Source organism: Pogona vitticeps, chromosome 5 (assembly GCF_051106095.1).
Source record: "Pogona vitticeps strain Pit_001003342236 chromosome 5, PviZW2.1, whole genome shotgun sequence".
Taxonomy (NCBI): Eukaryota; Metazoa; Chordata; class Lepidosauria; order Squamata; family Agamidae; genus Pogona; species Pogona vitticeps.
This window is the reverse complement of record NC_135787.1, coordinates 32,143,641-32,153,630: the sequence shown is the minus strand read 5'-3', so window position 1 is coordinate 32,153,630 and position 9,990 is coordinate 32,143,641. Positions and strand designations below refer to the sequence as shown.

At 38.8% G+C, this 9,990-nt stretch overlaps 1 long non-coding RNA gene across 15 annotated transcripts in view; it reads right to left on the bottom strand.

The window, feature by feature from the left end:
• Positions 1 to 660: 660 nt before the first annotated feature.
• The window catches only part of LOC110072855 (uncharacterized), an 86,701-nt gene continuing 77,371 nt past the window's right edge, over positions 661 to 9,990 (bottom strand). For all 15 annotated transcript variants that reach the window (XR_013536919.1, XR_013536912.1, XR_013536920.1 and 12 more), the window contains one exon: positions 661 to 9,538. This is a non-coding gene — a long non-coding RNA (uncharacterized LOC110072855). The remainder of the gene's footprint in view (positions 9,539 to 9,990) is intronic.

The following is a 9,990-nucleotide window of genomic DNA, read 5'->3' as shown; positions in this document are numbered from 1 at the left end:
CACCTCCATTTTCGTGCCCTCGGTAAGCGAGGGCAGGGCGCGAAAACACTTGTGGCAGCCATTTTAGGCACCCGGCGGCCATTTTGGAACCACCGATCATCTGTATTAAAAAGTCGCAATGCGAAGATCGGTAAGCGAAATGCTTACCGATCATCGCAATGTGATATTTTACCCATTAAAACATCGCAATGCAATCGCATTAGCAATCTAAAAAATTATATCGCTATGCGGATTCGTCGTTAAACTGTGCACTCGTTATGCGAGGCGCCACTGTAAATATAAAGGTATCTCTAATGTGGTAGATATAAACAACAATCTGTTTGTTACAAATACATGCACAAAGCAACCAAATAGATGACTGTACACATGGATATTACCAGATGGTCAATATAGAAATCAAATAGACTCTTTACTTGGAAGCAGGAGATGGAGAAGCTGTATGCACTGTGCCAAAACAAGACATAAATAATAATAATCTTAGAATTGGAGATCATTAAGGAAGAATGCAAAAAGACAATTCTTGTAGAGAAAAGAAAAGAAAGAACTAGATGGGTGATGGAAGAAACACTTAAAATTGTGAGGGCAGGCAAGAAGCAAAAGTAAAAGGTGTCAGAAATAAAGTCAGAACCATGAATGGAACTTTCAAGCAATTGTAGTGCAGGGACAAGGATAACTATTATGGTAACCAATACAAAGAAATGGAAAGAACAACAAAAGAAAGAAGCAAGAGATCTCTTCCAGAAGCTTCAAAATATCAAAGAGAAATGTAAACCTAGATCAGGAATGCTGAAAGACCAACATGGAAACACTTTCTGACCAGTACAAAAGAAAAGGTGGAAACAGTATACTGAAGACCTATACAAAAGAGATAAAAGACTGACAGACACCTTTGAAGAGGAATCCTATTATGAAGAACCTGCAGTTCTAGAAAGTGAAATGAAAGCTGCTTTTAAAGCACTGGGAAGAAACAAATCACTAGGGGTAGATGGAATACCAACAGAACAATTTCAAGCCACAAAAACGTAATTTGTCAAAATTCTAATAAGTTTATACCAACAAATATAAAAAAAACAAACTATAGCCCACAGATTGGCAATATTCAAATACATTCTGTTTCTCAAGAAAGGAGATGCAAAGTACAGTATTTACAAGACTATTTCTCTAATTCAGTGGTCTCCAAACTTTTGAGCATGAGGGCCACATCGTATATTTTAAAGATTTTTTGAGGGCCAAAGGCATGTGTGCAGCCGCACACATGCACGCACCCACCCGTCCATACAGTCACCCACCCTCCCACACACATGCACACACACACTGCCCGCCTGCATGGATGCCTGCCCTCTTGCGCACACGCACGGGCTGAAGGAAACAGGCCAGATAAAATGGCAAGGCAGGCTGGATGTGGCCTGCAGGCCATAGTTTGGAAACCCCTGCTCTAATTAAAAGCACATAACAACAAGAACGAACATAATTACCAACTTTGGTAAAAATTCCCTCTGTGATCATGTTGTTTTGGACAATCAAACCAACACCTGCTCTTCTTTCAAAATGTCGGCTTCATCCTTATAGTCACATAGCATAAACAGTGTCACACAGCCAAGAATTAAGTAGCATTGAAGCCATTTTCAAAAGTACATTAGCACTGAAAGAGATGAAACATACGTTATAATTGACATGCAATTGTATTTTATAGTTGATAGTATCTGATGGGTAATATGCAAAATTTATGACATGCAACATTTAGTACTTGATTACAGGCATGCAAAAGCTTTATTATCAAAGAGCATTTGCTTGTTTTCACTGTTATTGTGCATCAAAGCAATAAAAAGGGGCAAACAATCTATAAAAGTTAGCATATTCCAAACAGAAATTTCATATTCAAAATATTCAAAAAATCTGGAATTTGAAATTTCACATTCAGAATCTCAGTAGGGAAACTGGAAAATACATGTTCATTTTGAATGCTGGTTTTGGTTTTATCTACTTGCTTTGATTGATCTAATCATGGCAACAAAACACTGTTTAGCCCAGCCATTCTCATTGGGGGGCCATATCCTCCCCTGAGGGCCCTGGCACATTTGAAGGGGACCACAGACCAGAAACAATTCTTCACACACCACCTTATAAGATTCGTTATGCAATTTACAAAATCCTGATTTGGCCTATATTTCTTTTAAATTGTGCTCATTGCTGTGGCCAGTAAAGAAGCTGAGAATGGCTGGCTTAGCCATTAAAAGCTGCTAAATTTGTCACATTCAATTTTGGATTACAAGATGAAGATTCACCCTACATGCTAAAGAAACAATACACAGACACCAGAAGCACAACTCTGAGATATGTAGAATCTGAAGAGCTTCCTTCTTTTTCTATCCTTCCTTTTGCTACACAGACATGAGCAAATATGCAGACACTGGATATTGGTGAGAACGGGAGGTTTGTTTGTGCCTCTTGTAATCACAGTGCTCGCTCTCAGCACAGATGTACGTTATTGCTGTTCAAATTTTTTTTTAAAAAAAAAAAATACTAGTTAGATAAAGAGAGGAAGAGCCTGAAGGGAATATGGGAGGTGGGATGAACTCTGTCAAGGTTAAATTGCTGGTAACTGTCTTAGGTGAAACGGAGGATTTTCTGTCTCCTTAGCCAGGACATCAGAGCCAAAAACACACACAAAAACATACACATGGGGATAGAAAGGAATCTTTGTGGATACAACAGTCTTGAAGAAAATAAGGTTTTCACATCTCCCAAGACTTCTTGGAAGAAGCAATGCGTCTCATCCAATAACTTGCACATTTACAAGGTTTACGGGTTGTTTCCAAGAAATAAAGCACACACAACACAACAAACATATTATTAAATGAAGGGAATGGGAAATGGTACAAATACACTTCATTCAATGGAGAAATAAATATAAATCATATGAATTAGGTAGAATGAGCATTTTAAAAAGACACTTTGAAAAATATTATTAAACTGTGCATGAATCCCAGGGGATGGTGAAAACAAGAGTTTTGCAAACTGATACGAAACAAGAGTAGAGGAAAACGCAAGTGGGATTTGGAAAACTCAACAAAATGAAAACAGATTTTCACATCCCAGAAGCCAAAACAGGAAACTATATAGCTTTTCCTACCTAGAGCAGCCCAGCACTGGTGGCTAGAGGGATTCCAGAGCATAACACTATTTCATTACCGGGAGGATAATCCAAGCTGTTCTCTCACCATATCGAGCCATATTCAGAACGCAAAAAGTTTGCTTTTTGCCCCCTCAGCTTGTGACAATGCAGGGAATTTCTATATGCATCCATGCATTGGTAGGGAATGTGAAAAACACTTGTTAGGATACCCTGTGAGGCTTTACTCAAAGTGAAACATTTACCTCAGACAGCAGATTTTTGTTGCCATTAAAGAGCAAGAAAATGTTATTTTATGTTTTTTCTTTTCTTTTTAGAAATAGGATACTCTGTCTCTTGTGCCAAAGTAAACTGAATACCCTTTTATATTCCACCTCAGGCGGCAAGATATAATGGACTGGACTGGCACTAGTTCTGTGCACGGGCACTCCAACTGTAATTCAAGTCATTAATATTTAGTTTGGTAAATGATTGTGCACCAATACATTTCAGTAGAGAGAGGCACAAACTGAAAAATGAATCAGGAAGTTCGTTAAACGAAATTGAACCTTGAACCACAATTTTTTTTTTTACGATTTAATGAACTTCCTGGTTCATTCCCCTAATGTCCCCACAGCCTGTCCCCCTCCCCTGTCCCACTGCTTCTATTGCCTCTTGTTGCCTTCTCCTCTGTGTCCTTCACCGCCATCTTGAGAGAAAGTAGGCTTGGCTTCCCTTCTGGGAACTGTGCTTGTTGTTTCTCTGCATGCCACTGGTGGAGGAGGAAGAGGAGGAGGCAACAGGACAGGGGAGGTGACGGGGCAGTGGGTAGACTATGGGACTGCAACTGGGAGATCCAGCATTGAATGGTGCAGTGATGGAGGAGGAGGAGGTGGTGGCAGTGCCAGGACCAGGTAGGGAGGCAAAGGAGGAAGTGGGAAGGGGGTGGGGGGCAGACTGTGGGGTCTGGGCTTAGCTTTCCCTTCCCTCCAGGTGTGAACTTTTTTAAAAAATGAACCTGTTTGTGGTTCATTTTTTCAAAAAATTTTGAATGGTTTGTGGGTAGCCACTAACCACCATTTTTGTGGTTCATGCCCATCTTTACATTTAAGTAATTATCTACTTTGGAAACTGTCCTTCCACAAGCAGGTAAAGAGCTTTCTCTTTAGGCACGCTCCTCCTTAGTGACTGTCTGTATAGGAGAAAATTAATGGGATGGTTATATTTTGTTGCTTCTAAATCTGTTTTTGTAATGCTTTTACCTAATATTTTAATATAATGTTATTAATTCTTCCTTAATGTCTGAATAATTTACTGATTTTAGATTGGCATATTGTGTTTTTAATTATGTAAGCCACCTTGGATCCTTTTTTTTAAAGAGAAAGATAAGATAAACATATTTTAAATAAATAAACCCGGTGCTTTAGCTTTCCAGTCCAAACCTTGATGGTTTCCCCCATTGCAGCTGTAAATCCTTTTCAGGGACTCTGCAGCAAAATGTAGTAAATGGATTGATAAATGAAAATTTGGCATATAACCCATTTCAGGATGTTTTGGTCTATTGGCACTGCAGTGACTAAAGAGTACTGGAAGGGGAGAAAAATCTGAACATTTAAAGTTTTCTGCAAAGAACAAAAGACATTCTGATAAAAGATCGTAGCAACCAATATCTCCTGTATGCCTTCATCATTTTATTGAAGAGCCTTCCTGCTAAGATTATGTGGGTTTCTACAGAGGCAAAAACATAAGCTAAACTACTCTCTCCAGGACAATTTAGATGAAATCCTTTAGAGTATCCTTAAACATATTTCTCAGCCCAGGACTCTGCAATTAAGACTTACAGTATATCACAGAAGTGAGTACACCCTCTCACATTTCATAAATATTTTAGTACTGTATATCATTTCATGCGACAACACTGAAGAAATGAAACTTGGCTACAATGTAAAGCAGTGAGTATACAGCTTGTATCACAGTGTAAATGTGCTGTCCCCTCAAAATAACGCGACACACTGCCGTTAATGTCTAAATCGCTGGCAATAAAAATGAGTACACCCCTAAATGACAATGTCACCCCAAGTGACAATGTGAAGAGGAAGTGAGGTATAGATAAGCCTGGCTTAGCTTCAAAGTCTTCCAGTTGAGAGCTTTAATGGAGTAGTATGGAATTCAAGAAAGCTAGAAAGTTCATCTCTGTGTGGAAAAAGCTGTATTTGATCTGAGGGGTGGGGTCAGGTAAGAGGTTCAAGTTTTTTTGCTTCCTAGTTGCAGAGTAAACATTGTAATGCGACATTGTAATGCTAATGTAGCAATGAGAAAAACAAAAAGTCTTGGTAGCACATTTTATCTGAACTGTGTTTTTGTGAAGTCCAATGTGTTTCATAAGGTGTACCATGGTAAAGTAGTCTGTAGTCCCCCAAGGCTTGTATCCTACTGATACATGCACTGTGTAATTTGCAGTGGTGGCTAATTCACAGGGTGCCAGGGCATGTCTGAAACACCTTCCTGGTCTCATGCCTAGCTGTACAACTGAGTTATATCCAGGCACTTTGCCAATTGACTGCAATAAGCCACAGCAATTTATGCTCATGAAGGTTGTCTTGCTGTTTACATAGGGCTGTCCTTGAAAACAGAACCAAAATTTCTATCAGGTCCAAAATGTGGTGTCCCCAGTCTTGGTGCACCTTCATTGGCTTGCTAACAGTTTCCATTCTCAATTCAAGGTGCTGGTTATGACCTATAAAGCCCTTCGGTTTAGGATGTCTATAATTGTTGGAATATCTCTCTCAGAAATCAGCTACCCTTTTTACCCACTCCTCTCAGTCCAGGTTGTTAAAAGTAGTTACACCAAGGGAGGACAAGAAGGTGACAAGTAATTGGGCCACTTCAGTGGTGGCCCCAAATCTTTAGAGTAGGCTACCATTTGAGACACATCAGGCTCCTTCCCTCCCGATGTTTAGGAAATTGGAGAATTATACCAAGCTGCTTTCAATAACCGATTCCCCTGGATGCTGTTATTTTTAAAAAACATTTTCTTGTTCTTTCTTTTCTCTTTTGTGTGAATACCTGGGAATGTATTACAATGTGGGGTCTTGAAAGTTTGTAAGTTTTAGTCCATAAACTGCCCAGAGTAGTGCTTACATTAAAGGGGCAGTATGCAAATCAAATAAATAATGCTAACTTTACACAAATACTAACAGGATTCTAGTCAGAATAGTAATTTATGAAGTGCCACAAACAAAGATAGGATCTTAATAGAAAGAAGTTAATAGTTAGCTAACTGTTAGTGATTCCTTGTGGAGACAGATATTAACCTTATTAACAGTTAATCGGACTCCATATTCTTTTTAATTAGTAGTAGTAGTATTTATTTTGCGGTCACAGACCCAACAGGTTTTTAATTAACTTTCCATCTCTGCCTACAACATTTTTTTATTTTTTCTGCAATACACAAATGAAGGTGCCCCTTGAAAATTGTTAGCAATGAATCATTTGCAGATGAACAAGAGTAAACAAACCTTGTACACAATAATGACTCCAAAGATGTTGCATTAATTCCTGTTCATGCAAGTTTTTGACTGCAATTCTTTATCGGTGCCCTCAGTTATCCTGTTACTTTTATAAGCGTGCCAAGTTAGTGACTACGACTGAATTTCCAACAGTGTAGACTTGTTTTCTGCCCTAAATTACTTATGATAGGGTTTGTGTGTGTATGTTGATTTTTCTTTTATAAGATGCTTTGAAAAGTATGCCCATTTCATCCAATGGACTATAATTAACACAACAGTTCACACAAGTAATCCAGTACTCTATAAAGAATCAAAATAAAATTGAAAAGAAAAACTATGTACTTTAGAGAGTGGAAAGAAACAAGGGCAATTGACTCCTTTTTATCTAAAAATGTCCCGGGATTTAAAATGTCGTTCCTGGAAGTGATGCCATGCTTGCAGTCTTAGTGAGATAAACCTCTGCTATAATTAATTTCTGCTCACTTTTCACCAAACAATTTATAATGGAGTCTTTTAAATAAGCGTTTCTTTTCTCAGAGGATGACATTCAGTTTTATTCTTTCTTCCTGCTGCTGAAGCTGATTTAAAACCCTGCAGCAAACAGACAAGGTTCCGAAAATTTAGGATTAGAAACTGTCTGCACAAAATGGTTAGAGAAGGTTCTCCACTGCTGACGGTCATCCTCAACACTCAGAGGCTGACCAGGGCAATAATGGAATGTAGCTAATGTATATTTCCTTGCTGTCTTTGCTCATCTGGCTATGTAATACTCTTCTGAATGTCTGATTAGGACTAAAGGATAACTGTCAATATTTTTCTCAATGACATTTTTGGAGTTCTTTTAGTTCCACCCCCTTTCTAGATGACAATGTATCTTCCAAAAACAATACAAATGAAGGAGTAGATGATACCATCATAGATAGAGATGGGCACAAATTAAAAAATGAATCACCTAATTCATTCAAAAATTGCTAATTTGTATCTGTATGAATAATGGCCCTGATGAATCATGAATCAATGAATTTTAGTGACTTTTAAATTGGCAATTTATTTGGCTATAAAAGGGTGTCCAAGGTATCTAGAGACACCATAATTGGAGGGACGTTTCCTCTGACTCCTCTTCATGCCCTCCAAATCTGGTGGAAATTGGATTTCAGATATCTGAGTTATACACCCACAAAGAGCCTCCCGCAGGAAAATTCTCCCCAGGCACCTAGAGACACCAAAATCACAGAGAAGCTTCTACTGACTCTCCTCTACAATCCCTCCAAGTTTGGTGAAGATTGAGTTTCTGCAAGCCAGCTGCTGAAGGGCACTTCCCTGGGGGACCCAATTTGTCAGTGTATAATGGTTGTTGTGGGTTTTTCAGGCTCTTTGGCCGTGTTCTGAAGGTTGTTCTTCCTAACGTTTTGCCAGTCTCTGTGGCCGGAGCAATAACTTACATTACACATTCTCTGTCTCAGAATGACCTATTAAGATGTGATGGTCTACTTTATGTTGATAACTGTAATAAGAGAATTTGCAGGAATGTACCATTGATGTATTTATGTATCAGAAAATGTGGAGCCCCTTAATTTCAGAAAATGCAGAGCCCACAGATGCGCCGCTTAATTTCTAAGGGGCTCATCTGTGCTGAGTTCTTCTAAAATAATACATAGATAAATCCAGCCAAAGCAACAAACAAATGAATCAGAACAAGAAAAGAACTTTAACAGACCATACTTGGTTCTTCATTTGGATTGGGTCTTAACAGTTTTATACCATATCCACAAAAATGTTCCTACTTAAATTTGCAGTTCATTAATTATATAATTTTTTAAAAAAAAATTTACATTACATCTTGTGAATTCCCTTCAGGATGTTTCTCCTTGAAATGCTGGATTTTAAACCATAAAACATCAGAGTTAAAAGGACTGAATGACACTCACAATGTGTGACTCCATCGAAAGGGTTCCAATTTCTTTCTGAGATGGAGGTGTTAAAAAACACAATTGGTCACAGCTATAATGTGTGTTTCCTTAGTGCAGAAGAATTAAGTGCCCAGGACACAAATGAGTGCACTTGAACTCCTCAGCTGTCAGTGACAACCATTATCAACCCACTGTTGTCTAGTTCAGCTTCAAATCAGTGACCTGCCTCCAATTCCCAGCTATAATTATCAGGGTGGGTAAACAGTATAACTATGTGATTTTGGTAAGTCTTCATAGAGTTGTTCAATTTCAGCCTCATCAGCATCGGTTGGTGCATAAACTTGGATTAGTGTGATGTTGAAAGGTCTGCCTTGGATTTGTATTGGAATCATTCTAGTATTTTTGAGATTGTATCCCAATACAGCTTTTCCCACTCTTTTGTTGACTATGAGGGCTACTCTATTTCTTCTACAGGATTCTTGCCCACAATAGTAGATATGATAATCATCTGAATTGAATTTGCCATTCCCATCCATTTTAGTTCACTGACGCCCAGGATGTCAATGTTTATTCTTGCCATTGTTTGACCACATCCAGCTTACCAAGGTTTATAGATCTCACATTCCAGGTTCCTATGCAATATTTTTCTTTGCAGCATTAGACTTTCCTTTCACTTCCAGGTACATCCACAGCTGAGTGTCCTTTCGGCTTTGGTCCAACCATTTCATTAGCTCTGGAGCTACTTGTACTTGTCCTCCACTCTTCCTCAGTAGCATGTTGAATGCCTTCCAACCTGAGGGGCTCATCTTCCAGCATCATATCTTTTGTTTTTGTCCATGGAGTTTTCTTGGCAAAGACACTGGAGTGGCTTGCCAGTTCCTACTCCAGGTGGATCGCGTTTAGACAGAACTTTCCACTATAACCTGTCCATCTTGGGTGTCCCTGCACGGCATAGCCCATAGCTTCTCTGAATTACTCAAGCCCCTTCGCCACAACAAGGCAGCAATCTGTGAAGGGGAGGAATGGGATACTGCAATGTTAATTAGGGCAACCTTATTTAAAGCTGAAGTGTGGCTGTCAAGGAGTGTGGCCAATAGAGGAAATAGTACAAGCTAGTACAATCCTATTCCTAGTGTGTTCAGTGTAATTACACAAGGAAGAGAATGTTAGAAATATGAGCTTTTAAATATTTTTTTAAGATTTAAGTTGCTTTGGGTTCTTTTTTAAATAGAAAGGTAAGGAAAAATATTTTAAATTTTAAAAAAATGAACAGGCCCTATGAGAGAGAGGAAATGCCAGCAGGACCATTCAGCCATGGCCTCACCCCACTGGTTGATGGTCCAACTCAGTTAAGAGTGCATGACTGCCATGTATTCTGTGTATTTTAAGAAAAGGACCATGCCATTATTTACATTATGCTGGGGGGCGCTGTAAGAAAAATTATTTTACTGGGTGTGAT